This window comes from Triticum urartu, chromosome 5, assembly GCF_003073215.2.
Source record: "Triticum urartu cultivar G1812 chromosome 5, Tu2.1, whole genome shotgun sequence".
In the NCBI taxonomy this organism is placed as follows: domain Eukaryota; kingdom Viridiplantae; phylum Streptophyta; class Magnoliopsida; order Poales; family Poaceae; genus Triticum; species Triticum urartu.
This window is the reverse complement of record NC_053026.1, coordinates 368501012-368519207: the sequence shown is the minus strand read 5'-3', so window position 1 is coordinate 368519207 and position 18196 is coordinate 368501012.

The following is an 18196-nucleotide window of genomic DNA, read 5'->3' as shown; positions in this document are numbered from 1 at the left end:
AATTACATCAAAATCTTGCGATTCCAAAATGATTAAATCCGAGGGAAACACATGCCTACCTATACTCAATGGCACTTGAAAACATCCTTTACTGGCCATATACTCCGCTCCTGATGAGCTTACTAACATAGGTGTTCTAAGAACTTTGGTGGGCAGGTTATACTTATCCACGAATCCCCTTGATATGTATGAATGCGATGCACCCGTATCAAAAAGAACGATTGCAGTAAATGACTTAACCAAAAACTTACCGATTACTACATCCGGTTGCTCTTCAACCTCCTCCACGTTAACGTGGTTCACCTGTCCCCTATTGAAAGGGTTCGGCTTCTTCCCAGAGCTTCCATTGCCATTTCCATTCTGGGCTTCAGGACATTCATTGGCATAATGTCCATTCTACTGGTGTAGGGCCTCCCATGAATATTCCGATCTTCTTGATCAGGTCGTCATTCTTCTCCACTAATACTTCGATTTCCTCCTCATAATCTTCACGTGTATCCTTGAGTTCTTCCTCCAGTTCTGTGATTCTTGTCCTCGCCTTCTTCAGATCTATCATGTCTGCGCACATCTGGTTCTCCTGTCATCGAATGTGCTAGTTTAACTCCTGGATGAAAGCTGCGATTGATCTATCCTTCTTGGTGCTGATCATCTCCCAGTGCTCATCTCGGCGCCCACAAATCTGGTAGATAGTATCCTTGAGATCATTGCGGTAAACTTCTCCAATGTGTCCCATGGCGATGTGAGCTGCCATGCTCTTTCCTAGACTCCAAGTTGGTGCATCAAAGGAAAACTCTATGGGCTCAGTGACTGGCATGAACGTCCTTCCTGGAACTTGAACTTGAATCATCCAGCGCTCTTCTTCAGGTAAAGTGGCGTTGTAAGTCCCGGTGAAGCTTGGTACTCCTATGTTCAGATATCTAGTGACTTCCTTCAAATGATGTCCAAAGGGTGTATCTTCATCCGGTTGCGTGAACTTGTTCCTTGCATCCGCCATCCTAAAAGAGTAGAAAAGATGAGAAGTCAGAATGAGAAGAGAGTAGTGATCTAGGGATTTAGCTTAGTGGTCGTGTCCTACAGTCAGCGTGTGCTCTGATACCATCTTGTAGCGACCAGACCTCAAACGGTCCAATCTCTATGCTCCGGTGTCATCCCTGGATCAGTAATGCTGACACCACACAGTACTTGAAGGATTTATAACAGAGTAGCAATCACACACTTATTACATCGAGTGTCTCAAGAGAGAACTTATTACAATAAATATGGCTTAAGGCCATCTAATGACGATAACAACGGAAGGCTTGGAAGGTAAGTAAGTCCATCAACTCCAACAGCATCACTGAGTATAGAACCACGACCTAAGGCACCTTACTCGTCGTCTGAAAAGTCTGCAACATGAACGTTGCAGCCCGAAACGGGTCAGCACATGGAATATGCTGGCAATGTAACACATAGAGAGCAATGAAAGAATAAGGCTATACTACATGCATATTTGGCTGGTGAAAAGCTCTATGGTTACAGTTTTGCGTAAAGCCAATTTTTCCCTACTGCAAAGGAATAAATTTTATTTAACTATCATGGTAGTTGTTAACCATTGAGAGTGTAGACACCCTCTCAATCCCAATTAAGCATCATCATTAAAAACCCAACAATTTAATTAGAGTAACATGATGAGATTCACATGATAATCCAAGTACTAGATACTCAAGATGTCCATAACCGGGGACATGGCTAACCATGATTAGTTTATACACTCTACAGAGGTTTGCACACTTTTCCCCACAAGACTCGATCTACTCCGTTGGGATTCTCGCACTACATGGTGTTTGAGAAACGGATGACCGAGACATAGTCTTTCAGAAGCGCTAATATCTTACGATAGGGTAGACCGTTACACCTACTCCCCCCTACATCTGCTAGTCTACCACTGTAAGAGTTCGCACGACTTAATCAACTATGCTAGAGCCCATAGTAGCTTGTGGCTGCACACGGAAGTTTCTACTATGAATAATCTCATGATCCCTTTGAGTCTGGGTGGCAGTCCAAAATAAAAACAGGCAATCGCTGGAATACCCAGGTGCCTCAATCCACCCAGATGTGTGTTTAAGTTGCCACCTTAAGTAAACCATTGATTTAACAATCTCACATGTGTCATGGAAACACTCACCCAATCCACGTCTACTAGCATAGCATGGCAATATAAGCAAACGTAGAAGTAAGTCCCAAAGGTTTGATAATAAAACAGGTAATAGGTACTACCTCATCTACTTCCCAAAACCCACAATTTAATTAGATCCTAATCATGCAATGTTTGAGTATTGATCTAATGCAATAAAAACTAGATAGTAGGAGGTATGATCAAAGTATTACTTGCATTGCTGATGATTCGCGAAACCTAGCGATTCGAAGTAGCAAGCAGCGCACTCCGGGTACTCTATCGCAAACAAACAAGCATACAATAAGTACTCATCTAATGCACAGGTAAAACTCAAATAAGAGATCTAACCAGAAAGTTCAACTTAAGAACTCCGGTTGGCAAAAAGAAACAAATCGAACGAAGCAACGAAAGATAAACGGCAAAAGAAACAAGCTTCGTTTACTATTCTGGATCTAGGTCAAATTTTACAGAAGCAAAAACTTGTTTCAGTTGGTTAAACGGAAAGAGGGTTTCGAGACGAAACTCTAGGCGCTTGAATCGCCTGATTCCGATAAACGAGCGAAAAGTTATACTAGAACGAAAATCGGATCAGAAATAATCACAGATTAATCCGAGAAAAAGAAAAACGACGAACAGATTAACGAACGAACGTTCCTTATCGGGATCTAAACAATGAACGTGTTCGTTAAAACGAACGAACGAGCGAACGCTCGCTAAATAAACTAAACCAAAAAAACCGATCTATCTCAAAAAACGGATCTAAAAAAATCGACGGAAAAACCGAACGGTTTTTCTAAAAAAAAAGGCGGCGGGGGGGTCAACCTTGGCGTGCGGGGCGGCGGGATCCGGCATCGGCGGCGGCGTGGGGCGGCATGGGGCACGGCGCGACTGGGGTTCCTGGCGGCGGTGGCAGCTTGGGCTTTGGCGGCCCGGGGCGGCGCTATTTAAAGGGGCCCGACCGGAGGAGTCCCGGCCGATCCCGGCCCAAAGTCGATTCATTTTTTTAAATAATTACGCGCAGAAAAACAAACAAAAGAAATACTAAACGGACTTCAAAAATCCCGAAATAAATTTTCCCCGGCTTCTAAAATCAAGCCGCACAGGATGAACATTTATTTGGGGCCTAAATGCAATTTTTAAAAAACACGCATTTTTCCTAAATTCAAATAAAATAGTAAATAAAACCAAAATAAAATATTATTTGATTTTATTATTAATTCCTCAATATTTCTTTATTTTGGGAAAGTCATTTTATTCCCTCTCTCGTAAATAAAATCAAATGATCCTATTTTCAAATTTTGAGAAAACTCAAATATGAAAATAACGAAATCCCCAACTCTCTCCGAGGGTCCTTGAGTTGCGTGAAATTTCTAGGATCAACCAAAATGCAATAAAATATGATATGCAATGATGATCTAATGCATAACATTCCAAATTGAAAATTTGGGATGTTACAGGCTATGGAAATGCCATAATAGGTCTGTATGGTGGCTATTTTGAGGAAGGTATATGGTGGGTGTAAGGTACAGGCGAAAGTTGCGCGGTACTAGAAAGTCTAGCAATGGTGGAAGGGTGAGAGTGCGTATAATCCATGGACCCAACATTAGTCATAAAGAACTCACATACTTATTGCAAAAATCTATTAGTTATCGAAACAGATTACTACGTGAATGCTCCTAGGGGGGTAGATTGGTAGGAAAATACCATTGCTCGTCCCCAACTGCCACTCATAAGGAAGACAATCAATAATTAAATCATGCTCCGACTTCATCACATAACGGTTCACCATATGTGCATGCTACGGGAATCACGAACTTTAACACAGTATTTCTCCAATCCCTAGTTACTCACTAGCATGACTCTAATATCACCATCTTTATATCTCAAAACAATCATAAGGAATCAAACTTCTCATAGTATTCAATGCACTTTATATGAAAGTTTTTATTATATCCCTCTTGGATGCCTATCATATTAGGACTAAATTCATAACCAAAGCAAATTACCATGCTATTTAAAGAGTCTCTCAGAATAATATAAGTGAAGCATGAGAGTTAAAGAATTTCTATAAAATAAAACCACCACTGTGCTCTAAAAAGATATAAGTGAAGCACTAGAGCAAAATTGCCTAGATCAAAAGATATAAGTGAAGCACATAGAGTATTCTAATAAATCAAGATTCATGTGTGTCCCTCTCAAAAGGTGTGTACAGCAAGGATGATTGTGGAAAACTAAAAAGCAAAGACTCATATCATACAAGACGCTCCAAGCAAAACACATATTATGTGGTGAATAAAAATATAGCCTCAAGTAAAGTTACTGATAGACGAAGACGAAAGAAAGCTTAGGCTCTTGGTTGTCCTTGAATATTACCTTGGGGTGCCTTGGGCATCCCCAATCTTAGGCTCTTGCCACTCCTTATTCCATAGTCCATCAAATCTTTACCCAAAAGTTGGAAACTTCACAACAGAAAACTCAACAGAAAATCTCATGAGATCCGTTAGTATAAGAAAATAAATCACCACATATGGTACTGTTGTGAACTAATTCTTTATTTATATTGGCGTAATATCTACTGTATTCCAACTTCTTCATGGTTCATACCCCCTCGATACTAAATAAGCAAACAACACAAAGAAAATAGAATCTGTGAAAAACAGAACGTTTGTAGCAATCTGTAACTCTCGAATACTTTTGTAACTCCAAAAGTTCTAAAAATTTAGGAAAACATAGTAAATTTCTATATTAATCTTCTGCAAAAAGAATCAGTATTTTATCACACTTCTACTAAAAATTAGAATTGTTTTCCTGAGCGCAAAAGTTTCTGTTTTTCAGCAAGATCAAATCAACTATCACCGTAAGCTATCCCAAAGGTCTTACTTGGCACAAACACTAATTAAAACACAAAAACACATATAACTAGAGGCTAGATGAATTATTTATTGCAAAACAGGACCCAAAAAAGCAAGAACAGAAATAAAATTGGGTTGCCTCCCACCAAGCACTATTGTTTAACGCCCTTAGCTAGGCATAAAAACGTAGATCTAGGTATTGTCATCTTTGGTATGCAATCCATAAGTAGCTCTCATAATAGATTCATATGGCAACTTAATTTTCTTTATAGGAAAGTGTTCCACACCCTTCCTTAATGGAAATTGAAATCCAATGTTTCCTTCTTTCATATCAATAATGGCACCAATCGTTCTAAGAAAAGGTCTACCAAGAATAATAGGACATGTAGGATTGCAATCTATATCAAGAACAATGAAATCTACGGGCACATAATTCCTATTTGCAACAATAAGAATATCATTAATCCTTCTCATAGGTTTCTTAATAGTGGAATCCACAAGATGCAAATTTAAAGAACGATCATCAAATTCACGGAAACCTAACACATCACATAGAGTTTTTGGAATTGTGAAAACGCTAGCACCCGAATCACACAAAGCATGGCACTCATAATCTTTAATCTTAATCTTAATAGTAGGTTCCCACTCATCATAAAGTTTTCTAGGAATATAAACTTCTAATTCAAGCTTTTCTTCAAAAGATTTCATCATAGCATCAACAATATGTTTAGTAAAAGATTTATTTTGATTATAAGCATGAGGAGAATTCAACATGGATTGCAACAACGAAATACAATCTATTAAAGAACAATTATCATAATTAAATTCCTTGAAATCCAAAAGAGTGGGTTCATTGCTACTTAAAGTTTTGACTTCTCCAATCCCACTTTTATCAAATTTTGCATCAAGATCTATAAACTCCGAATCACTAGGACGCCTTCTACCTAAAGTTGACTCATCTCCAGTCCCATATTTATCAAGATTTATTTTAGAAAATAAAGATTCAATAGGAGTCACATCAATCACTTTAAGATCTTCATCATTATTTTCACAAAAACTAGAAGAACACGCTTTTACAAACCAATCTCGCTTAGCACACATCTTAGCGGTTCTTTCTTTAGACTCATCAATGGAAATTCTCATAGCTTTAAGAGACTCATTAATATCATGCTTGGATGGAATAGATCTAAGTTTCAAAGAATCAATCTCAAGAGAAATTATATCCACGCTCCTAGCCAAATCATCAATCTTAAGCATTTTTCTTCAACCATAGCATTGAAATTCTTTTGCGAACTCATAAATTATTTAATACTACTCTCAAGATCAGAGGGCATCTTATTATAATTTCCATAAGAATTTTTGTAGGAATTACCATAATTATTAGAGGAATTACTAGGAAACGGCCTAGGATTAAAATTACCTCTATACGCGTTGTTACCAAAATTGTTCCTACCAACAAAATTCACATCCATAGATTCATTATTATTCTCAATCAAAGTGGAAAAAGGTATATCATTAGGATCAATAGAAGGACTCTTTCTAGCAAATAATTTCATAAGTTCATCCATCTTTCCACTCAAAACATTAATCTCTTCAATCGCATGCACTTTTTACTAGTGGAAGATCTTTCAGTATGCCATTGAGAATAATTAACCATAATATTATCTAGGAGTTTAGTAGCTTCTCCTCAAGTAGTTTCCGTAAAAGTACCCCCGCGGCCGAATCTAAAAGATTTCTAGAAGCAAAATTCAATCTGGCGTAAAAAAATTGTATATTCATCCACAAATTCAAACCATGAGTAGGGCAATTATGTATCATCAATTTCATCCTCTCCCAAGATTGTGTAACATGTTCATGATCAAGTTTCTTAAAATTCATAATATTGTTCCTAAGGGAGATGATCTTAGCGGGAGGAAAATACTTGGAAATAAAAGCATCTTTACACTTATTCCATGAGTCAATACTATTTTTAGGCAGAGATGAAAACCAAGTTTTAGCACGATATCGAAGTGAAAACGGAAATAGCTTCAATTTAACAATATCATTATCCACATCTTTCTTCTTTTGCATATCACACAATTCAACGAAATTATTCAGATGGGATGCGACATCTTCACTAGGAAGGCCGGAAAATTTATCTTTCATAACAAGATTCAGCAAAGCGGCATTAATTTCATAAGATTACATACTCGTGGCAGGAGCAATCAGAATACTAATAAAATCATTATTATTAGTCTTGGAAAAGTCACACAATTTGGTATTCTCTTGAGCCATCATGACAAAGCAAGCAATCCAACACACAAGCAAGCAAAACGCAAACAAAAAGATGAACGGAAGAAGGGCAAATCTTTTAGAAAATCGTTTTAGAAGTGGGGGAGAGGAAAACGAGAGGAAAATGGCGAATAGTGTAATGCAAGAGATGAGAGTTTATGATGGGTACTTGGTAGGCTTGACTTGGCGTAGATCTTCCCGGCAACGGTGCCAGAAATTCTTCCTACCACTTCTTGAGCTTGCGTTGGTTTTTCCCTTGAAGAGGAAAGGGTGATGCAGCATAGTAGAGATAAGTATTTCCCTCAGTTAAGAACCAATGTATCAATCCAGTAGGAGAAGAACGTGCAAATCACCAATACCTGCACAAACAACCAAACACTTGCACCCTACGCGATAAAGGGGTTGTCAATCCCTTCACGATCACTTGCAAAGGTGAGATCCGATAGAGATAGATAAATAAAACTAAACATAATATAAAATATTTTTTGGTTTTTTGGTTTATAGATTTGAAAATAAAATATTGCAAAATAGTAGATCGGAAACTAATATGATGGAAAATAGACCCGGGGGCCATAGGTTTCACTAGAGACTTCTCTCCTGAAGGCAAATAATACGGTGGGTGAACAAATTACTGTCCAGCAATTGATAGAAAAGCGCAAAGTTATGATGATATCCAAGGCAATGATTATGTAATATAGGCATCATGTCTGTGTCAACTAGACTGACTCCTGCCTGCATCTACTACTATTACTCCACACATCGACCGACTCCTGCCTACATCTAGAGTATTAAGTTCATGAAGAACAGAGTAACGCTTTAAGTAAGATGACATGATGTAGAGGAATAAACTCAAGCAATATGATGTAAACCCCATCTTTTTATCATCGATGGCAACAATACAATACGTGCCTCGCTACCCCTACTTTGTCACTGGGTGAGGACACCGCAAGATTGAACCCAAAGCTAAGCACTTCTCCCATTGTAAGAAAAACCAATCTAGTTGGCCAAACTAAACTAATAGTTTGAAGAGAATTACAAAGATATCAAATCATGCACATAAGAATTCAGAGAAGATTCAAATAATATTCATAAATAATCTGGTCATGAATCCACAATTCATCGGATCTCGACAAACACGCCGCAAAATAAGATTACATCGGATAGATCTCCAAGAACATCGAGGAGAACATGGTATTGAGAATCAAAGAGAGAGAAGAAGCCATCTAGCTACTAGCTATGGACCCATAGGTCTGAGGTAAACTACTCACGCTTCATCGGAAGGGCAATAGAGTTGATGTAGATGCCCTCCGTGATCGAATCCCCCTCCGGCAGGATGCCGGAAAAGGCCCCAAGATAGGATCTCATGGGAACAGAAGGTTGCGGCGGTGGAAAAGTGTTTTCGTGGATGCCTCTGGAGGTTCGGGAATATATGTGAATATATAGGAGGAGGAACTAGGTCAGGGGAGTCACGAGGGGCCCACAAGGTAGGGGCGCACCCTCCACCCTTGTTGTCACCTCGTGGTTCTTCTGACTTGAACTCCAAGTCTCCTGGGTGTCTTTTGGTCCAAGAAAAATCATCGCGAAAGTTTTATTCCGTTTGGACTCCGTTTGATATTGCTTTTCCGTGAAGCTAAAAAACAAGGAAAAACATAAACTGGCACTAGGCTCTAGGTTAATAGGTTAGTCCCAAAAATAATATAAAATAGCATATTAATGCATATAAAACATCCAAAATAGATAATATAATAGCATGGGACAATCAAAAATTATAGATACGTTGGCTTCATAAGCACTTGCATCGGATGACGAGACAACTCATGTTCTTCATATATTTTCTTTGCTTCTTCATGGGTGGATCAACTGGCAGAGCACGAAGAAGTTCGTCAACATGTGCTTTGTAATGAGTGTCTTCACTCATCCAGTCCAGAGACCATGTTGCAATGTCGTCAACATTTCCTGAGAAATGCACTATAGTTTAGAATTGAAGAGTAAGCTCTTCATTCCAACCGCAGATGCCAGAGCAGAAGTTGATTAATCCAGCATCGTGAAGAACAACCAATACAGGCTGGAAGCAGGGAATAGACTGCATGTCCACATGAGGAATATGGCGACGCGGAAAGACTTTGTTCTTGTCAAACAACAGAGAGGCATAGTAGTTCATTTGTGTTTTTGTCCAGAAGCGCAGACACCTAATCTTGGCTGAGTCATATAGAGGCTCACCAACGAAGACATTCTTCTCTTCGAAGAATTTGGCATTGTCGAATTGCGGTCGTCTGAGGCTTCTGCCAATCTTGGGCATGACAGGAACAGGTTTAAGATTTTGCTTCTTAGGTCATACATCAAATACTAGTCTTGGATACCCAGTAGAATCTTGAGGATCAGTCACGACAAGAGATTTTGCAATTTCCTCAACAGTGACAGTTGGAACAGTGTCTGTATCTGCTGAAGGAATTGAATCTGCGCGCGGAGGAGATGTATTGATCACATCGACCATCTAGTTATCTTGAGCAATTTCATCAGCTGATGCAGCTGGAGTTTCTTCATTTATGGTCTGAAGAGAAGGTAGCCTATCCTTAGAGCCAGTATGAATTTCTTCAGTGCGCCTAGGCGACTGAGCCACTTGAGTGAGGGGAGTGGTGATGGGTGAATTAGGGTGAGCTACTTCCCAAAATTTATCATGAAGTACGGGTGTTGTAGCACTGTCAGTATCCATGTCCTCTTAAGTTGCTTCACTACTTCCAGATGAAGTAGCAACATTTTCTTCAGTCAATGGAGCTTGTGAGGGCTTCCGTGACGATACTTGGTGAAGTGAAGCATCGACTTCAACTTCAATTTCCTCATCCACCTGCTCTATGGTAGCAGCAAAGTGGTCATCATTCTCTTCTTCATCATCATCTTGAGGAATTTCATATTTCACCCCATAAGGAACCATCTAGCGGTCATCATTGAAACGAGCCGGGGGCGCTGATGAAATGGGAATTGCATCAATGGGAATAACTGAAGACAATGGTGTTGTCTTCAATTTCTTCATAAATTTAGGAGCAGAGGGAGGATCTGATGATTTTATTTTCTTTGTTTCCTTCTCAACAACCTTGGTCTTCTTCACTTTTGATGCAGAAGGGAGGGTAATGTTCTTCAAAGATGAAGTCGTTGGCGGAACTGCTACTGAGGAACTTGATGGTTCAGTTTCTTCAGGCACGAGTGATGCAGTCACCCTGGCAGATTCTTCAGGCGCAACTTCGTCAGTTGCCCTAGCAGTCTCTTGTGGAGGAGATGGAGGCGCAGTCTCACTGGCCTATGCAATTGGTGGAGGAGCTAAAGAACTTGAAGGGGGCGCCATGCTAAACTTGGCTGCCTCACGATTATATTCTTCAAACAGCTGTTGAATCTCAGATTCAAGAGTGACTATGCACGTCAAATGAAGATGTCCGGACCCGGGGAGGACATTCGATGCTTAGGGTTGGATGCCCCCTATATGCTGTCCGCGGACACGTCTAGGCGTGTCCATAGACATTTGGGGTGTCCGTTTTGATGGAAGGCATTGGAGATGCCCTTACACTACATTTGATTCCTATTTTGCGTAGAAGAAGTCATTTTATGTTGTATACCTATTAAATAGGAGGGCGAACCAGTTATAAAAAAACTAGGAGGGCGAACCACACCATTATGCACGGATATATTTGCTACAAGATCAACACATTTTTCTTCAAAGTGTTTATGTTTTCAGTTCTGCTAGTCTATTGCCTGATTTTTTGTTCGCGTCAAACAATTTATGTGAAGGTACGAGATCGAGCATCGCGGCGCCGCAACGAGCACCAGTGAGGCGCGGGGACGCTGTCGAGGCATTTGTCAGGAGCGACCCAGAGTCAGCAACGATGCGCCAACGACGTCGCATGTGGAAGGAAGTTTGACGGTTGACTAATAAAATGGTTATTATTATTTTTCCTTGTTTGTGATAATTGTCTATTGTTCATGTTGTAATTGTATTAACCGGAAACCGTAATACATGTGTGAATACATAGATTGTAATATGTCCCTAGTAAGCCTCTAGGTGACTAGCTCGTTGATCAATAGATGGTCATGGTTTCTTGACCATGGACATTGGATGTCATTGATAACGGGATCACATCATTAGGAGAATGATGTGATGGACAAGACCCAATCTTAAGCGTAGCACAAGATCATGTAGTTTGTTTGCTAAAGCTTTTCTAATGTCAAGTATCATTTCCTTAGACCATGAGATTGTGCAACTCCCGGATACCGTAGGAATGCTTTGGGTGTACCAAATGTCACAACATAACTGGGTGGCTATAAAGGTGCACTACAGGTATCTCCGAAAGTGTCTGTTGGGTTGGCACGAATCGAGACTGGGATTTGTCACTCCGTATGACAGAGAGGTATCTCTGGGCCCACTCGGTAATGCATCATCATAATGAGCTCAATGTGATCAAGCAGTTGGTCACGGGATCATGCATTATGGAACGAGTAAAGGGACTTGCCGGTAACGAGATCGAACGAGGTATGGGGATACCCGCGATCGAATCTCGGGCAAGTAACATACCGATAGGCAAAGGGAATTGCATACGGGATTGATTGAATCCTTGACATCGTGGTTCATCCGATGAGATCATCATGGAACATGTAGGAGCCAACATGGGTATCCAGATCCTGTTGTTGGTTATTAGCCGGAGAGATGTCTCGGTCATGTCTACATGGTTCCCGAACCTGTAGGGTCTACACACTTAAGGTTCGGTGACGCTAGAGTTGTTATGGGAAATAGTATGTGGTTACCGAAGGTTGTTCGGAGTCCCAGATGAGATCTCGGACGTAACGAGGAGTTCCGGAATGGTCCAGAGGTGAAGATCGATATATTGGACGAAGGGTATTGGAGTCCAAAATTGTTCCAGGGGTACCGGGTGACGACCAGCATGTCCGAAAGGGGTTTCGGAGGCCCCGACAAGCGTTGGGGGGCCTTATGGGCCAAGGGGATGGGGCACATCATCCCACTAAGGGGCTGAGCGCCCCTCCCACCCCATCTCATGTAACCTAGAGAGGTGGGGTGTGACGCCCTCGATTCAATCGTACACTAATCATACACGCAAATGTGTACGATCAAGATCAAGGACTCACGGGAAGATATCACAACACAACTCTAGACACAAATTAAAATAATACAAGCTTTATATTACAAGCCAGGGGCCTCAAGGGCTCGAATACATAATCTTGAAAACACATGAGTCAGCGGAAGCAACAATATCTGAGTACATACATGAGTTAAACAAGTTTGCCTTAAGAAGGCTAGCACAAAAGCAACATCGATCGAAAAGGCAAGGCAAGGCCTCCTGCCTGGGAGCCTCCTAACTACTCCAGGTCGTCAGTGGTCTTCACGTAGTAGTAGGCACCCTCGGGGTAGTAGTAATCATCAGTGGTGTCGTCTGGCTCCTGGGATCTGTCATCTGGTCGCAACAATCGGGTATGGGGGAAAAAGAGGTAGCAAAGCAACCGTGAGCACTCATCCAAAGTACTCGCAAGACTTACATCAGATCTAAACTAAATATGCATCTGTATCAAAGGAAATGGGTTGTATCTGTGGACTAAACTGCAGAATGCCAGAAGAGAAGGGGGAAAGCCTAGCCTATCGAAGACTAGCATCTTCTGGAACCCACCATCTTGCAGCAACAGGAGGGAGTGGAGTAGCATAAAGTAAAGTAGTAGAAGTGCTATCAACCTCGTCCAGAGATCCTTCCTTGACTCCCTGCGAGAAAGCAATCCCAGAGCCATACTATCCATTTCTCATCACAAGTATCCAGTTCTAGTTGTATCGATCAGGATACAACTCCAAGTGTCCGTTACCGTAGGACAGGCTATCGATAGATGTTTTCTTCCCTACAGGGGTGCACCAACTTACCCACCACGCTCGATTAACTCCGGCCGGACACACTTTCCTGGGTCATGCCCGGCCTCGGGCAAACAATACGCCGCAACCCGACCTAGACTTAATAGAGAGGTCAACATGCCGGACTAAACCTATGCCCCCAGGGGTCATGGGCCATCTCCCCGGGAACTCCTGCACATTGTGTACGCGGCCGGTGAGCAGACCTAGCTACCTCCTTCAAAAAGGCAGGTGCTTACCAGTCCAACCCGGCGCACGCCGCTCAGTCGCTGACGTCTATTAAGCTTCGGCTGATGCATACGACGCAGAAGGCCCATACTATGCCCACGTGATGGTTAGTGCTATCAGACCAAAGGCCCCTCGGATCAAATATCCAAATCGTAGTGGATTAGGAGCACGCGGTAACAAGCAGAGACTCACGAAAGATGTGACCCCGTTGCCCCGTCTTGAGTACTTGCGGCAAGGGCTAAGAATGCCCGGCCACGCCTCGTAAGTATCTCGCGGGCACCTTCCAGGTCAACCCGACTCCACATCACTCACTATTAAGCTCGCGTGGGTACCCCTCAGGGTCGACCCGTCTTTAGTAACATGGTTCAGTGTAAAGTCATAGTAATCATAGTAACTGGCTGTCTAACACCAAGGGGAAAACCCGAGGAATCACCCCTGGTGAATTCCACTCGATGTTATCATCAAGGTGAACGTAAGTGAAGGAAATATGCCCTAGAGGCAATAATAAAGTTATTATTTATTTCCTTATATCATGATAAATGTTTATTATTCATGCTAGAATTGTATTAACTGGAAACATAATACATGTGTGAATACATAGACAAACAGAGTGTCACTAGTATGCATCTACTTGACTAGCTCATTGATCAAAGATGGTTATGTTTCCTAACCATAGACATGAGTTGTCATTTGATTAACGGGATCACATCATTAGGAGAATGATGTGATTGACTTGACCCATTCCGTTAGCTTAGCACTTGATCATTTAGTTTGTTGCTATTGCTTTCTTCATGACTTATGCATGTTCCTATGACTATGAGATTATGCAACTCCCGTTTACCAGAGGAACACTTTGTGTGCTACCAAACGTCACAACGTAACTGGGTGATTATAAAGGTGCTCTACAGGTGTCTCCGAAGGTACTTGTTGGGTTGGCGTATTTCGAGATTAGGATTTGTCACTCCGATTGTCGGAGAGGTATCTCTGGGCCCTCTCGGTAATGCACATCACCTAAAGCCTTGCAAGCATTGCAACTAATGAGTTAGTTGCGAGATGATGTATTACAGAACGAGTAAAGAGACTTGCCGGTAACAAGATTGAACTAGGTATTGAGATACCGACGATCGAATCTCGGGCAAGTAACATACCGATGACAAAGGGAACAACCTATGTTGTTATGCGGTTTGACCGATAAAGATCTTCGTAGAATATGTGGGAGCCAATATGAGCATCCAGGTTCCGCTATTGGTTATTGACCGGAGACGTGTCTCGGTCGTGTCTACATTGTTCTCGAACCCGTAGGGTCCGCACGCTTAAGGTTTCGATGACAGTTATATTATGAGTTTATGAGTTTTGATGTATCGAAGGAGTTCGGAGTCCCGGATGAGATCGGGGACATGACGAGGAGTCTCGAAATGGTCGAGACGTAAAGATCGATATATTGGACGACTATATTCGGACATCGGAAAGGTTCCGAGTGATTCGGGTATTTTTCAGAGTACCGGAGAGTTACGGGAATTCGCCGGGGAGTATATGGGCCTTATTGGGCCATACGGGAATAGAGGAGAGAGGCCAAAAGGAAGGAGGCGCGCGCCCCCCCTCTGGTCCGAATTGGACAAGGGGTGCAGCCCCCTTTTCCTTGTTCCTCTCCCCCTTTTTCCTTCTCTCCTACTCCAACAAGGGAAGGAGGAGTCCTACTCCCAGTGGGAGTAGGACCCCCCCCCCCTTGGCGCTCCCTCCTCCTAGGTCGGCCGCCTCCCCCCTTGCTCCTTTATATACGGGGGCAGGGGGCACCCCATAGACACAACAATTGATCATTGATCTCTTAGCCGTGTGCGGTGCCCCCCTCCACCATAATCCTCGATAATATTGTAGCGGTGCTTAGGCGAAGCCCTGCGAGGGTAGAACATCAAGATCGTCACCACGCCGTCGTGCTGACGGAACTCTTCCCCGACATTCTGCTGGATCGGAGTCCAGGGATCATCATCGAGCTGAACGTGTGCTAGAACTCGGAGGTGCCGTAGTTTCGGTGCTTGATCGGTCGGTCCGTGAAGACATACCACTACATCAACCGCGTTGTTATAACGCTTCCGCTTTCGGTCTACGAGGGTACGTAGACAACACTCTCCCCTCTCGTTGCTATGCATCACCATGATCTTGCGTGTGCATAGGAATTTTTTTTAAATTACTACGTTCCCCAACAGTAAGAGGATCCACCCTCGAGGTTCACACTTGCGGGGTTGCACGACGAAGCCGTAACAGAAGTGGTTAAGGAGGAAATCACCCTCGATGACCACGACCGAATAGCTACACTATAGAGATCTCATCAGGAGTGATGTAAGAGGGTCCACCCTCGGCACTCGATAGTAACTCTACAGAGTCGTACAACTAGGGGGTGATGTGCGGTGTCAGGGCCTGGACGTCGATCACGTTGATCGAGTCATCGAACATAAAGCGGGGCAACTGGGACAAGGTGGGGGTCACTAATGGATCACTAACCAACCTATACTAAGCAGTTTAGGATAAGAAGGTAAGGTAACAATAAGCAAGTAACAAAAACGGGCTATGCATCAGAGTAGGATCATACAGAAAGCAGTAGCAATTCTAATGCAAGCATGAGAGGGAAAGAAATGGGCGATATCGGAATGCTCAAGGAGGGTTTGCTTGCCTGGTTGCTCTGGCAAGGAGGGGTCGTCGTCGACGTAGTCGATCACAGGGGCTGCATCGGTCTCGGGGTCTATCGGAGAGAAGAGGGGGAAGAAACAATAAATACATAGCAAACAATGCATCACAAAAAATAACAAGGCAAAACGCGGTGCCAGGGGTGACCTAACGCAGTACTAGGCGATACTGGTGAAGGGGAGAAACATCCGGGAAAAAATCCCTGGTGTTTCGCGTTTTCGGACAGATGAATCGGAGGGGAAAAGTTGCGTGTTCGCTATGCTAGGGATGTGTGGCGGACGAACGGGCTGCGTATCCGAATTCGTCTCGTCGTTCTGAGCAACTTTCATGCACAAAGTTTTTCGATCCAAACTACGGTTTATTTAATATGATTTTCTAAAGTTTTTATTAATTTCTAGAATTTTAATTATTTATTTCAACATTATCTAGAATAGTAAATGATGACATCAGCATGACATCATGCTGACGTCAGTAGTCAACTGTGCTGTTGACTGGGTCAACTACGTGTGGGGCCATTCTGTCATAGTCTAACAACTAATTAACAGTTTTAATTAACTAATCAAGTTAATTAGATACTAAACAAAGTTAATTAAGTTAATTAATTACCTAATTAATTAATTAATTAATTAATTTTATTTTTAAATTACATTTTCTTTTTCGTTTGTTTTTTTGTTTTTCTTTTTTACAGAAAAGGGCATGGGGCCCATAGGCCAGTGGCCCAGAGCCATAGCGGGCGGGCGTTATCAGGCAGGGCGTGGTCCTGGGCACCCGTGCCCGAGGCCACCGTAGCGGGGGCGTGAGGCCCTGGCAGGCAGAGCCGGCCTGGACCGGGTACGGCGGCGACCAGTGGCGAAGGGGCGGCAGGGCGTGCACGGCGTCGCTGGCGTTGCGGGGCGAGGACGGCGGACGAGGCCGCCGCGGGGTGCAGGGGCGGCCCGAGCGACAGAGCTCCGGTGGGCACGCGGTCGCGGGATAGAGGCGGGGCGCGGGCACAGTGAGGGCACCGAGAAGGGCCGTGGTTCGCAGGCGCGTGCATCGGGCGCGACCGGCGCGTGGCCACGGCGGGGTGTGGTGGACGCATCGGGGCAGAGGGGGAAGAGGAAGACGGACGACGGCTCACCCCCGTTGGGGAACGCCGGCGAGGCTTGGAGGAGCCGCGGTTGAGGAGGAGGTCGAGGACGAGGCAACGCGGGACGGCTCCGGCGAGGGTCGGTGTCGATCGGCGCCAGGGGGCAGCGGCGTCCAGGAGGCGGTGACGACGGCGGACCGGGGAAGTTTGGCGCGACGGGGGCGACGCGGCATCGGGGTTAGGGCGGTGAGGTAGAGCCGGCGAGGTGACGCCGAGGAGGAGGACGAGGGTGCGGCGTGGTTGGTGACGGGCGGCGTCGGGGGCGCCCACTCCCGATCCAGAACAGGGCAGGGAGAGGGAGATCGAGGGGAGTGGGGAAAGTGGGGTGGGTGGTGGTGGATCGGGCTAGGGTTTAGATCAGGGGAGCGGGGCCATGTAGGCCAGGGAGGGGTGTGGGAGTGGGCCGGCCTGACTGGTGGCCAGGTTGGCTGTGGCCCATTAGGGGGTTCCTTTCTCCTTTTTTCGTTTTATTTATTTTTAAAGCATTTAGCCATTTTGTAAAAAGTTGATTTCCCACTAATATTATCAAATGATTATTTATAACAACTTAAACATTTTTGTTTGCACGTTTGATAATTTTGAATCTTGACTTTAATTTAAATTTGAATTTGGACCGGATTCAAATCAACGCGAGTTTAACAACAATAATCATGATGACATGGCATCATTAGCAGGGAATTATTGTAGCTTAATTATCCGGGCGTCACATAGGGCGCCTCCCCTAGGGCAACCACCCCTCCCGGCTTGGGGGGCAAGTTTCCTAGGGGTGGGGCGCCCAAACCCATCTAGGGTTTCCCATGTGGCCGCTGCCCCTACCCTAGGGCGCCTCCTCCTCCCCCCTTCCCCCTATATACAGTGAGGGAGAGAGAGGGCAGTCACACCCTTTCCCTGGCGCAGCCCCTCCTCCTCTCCTACACCTCCTCCTCCGTAGCGCTTGGCGAAGCTCTGCCGGAGAACCACGAGCTCCATCACCACCACGCTGTCGT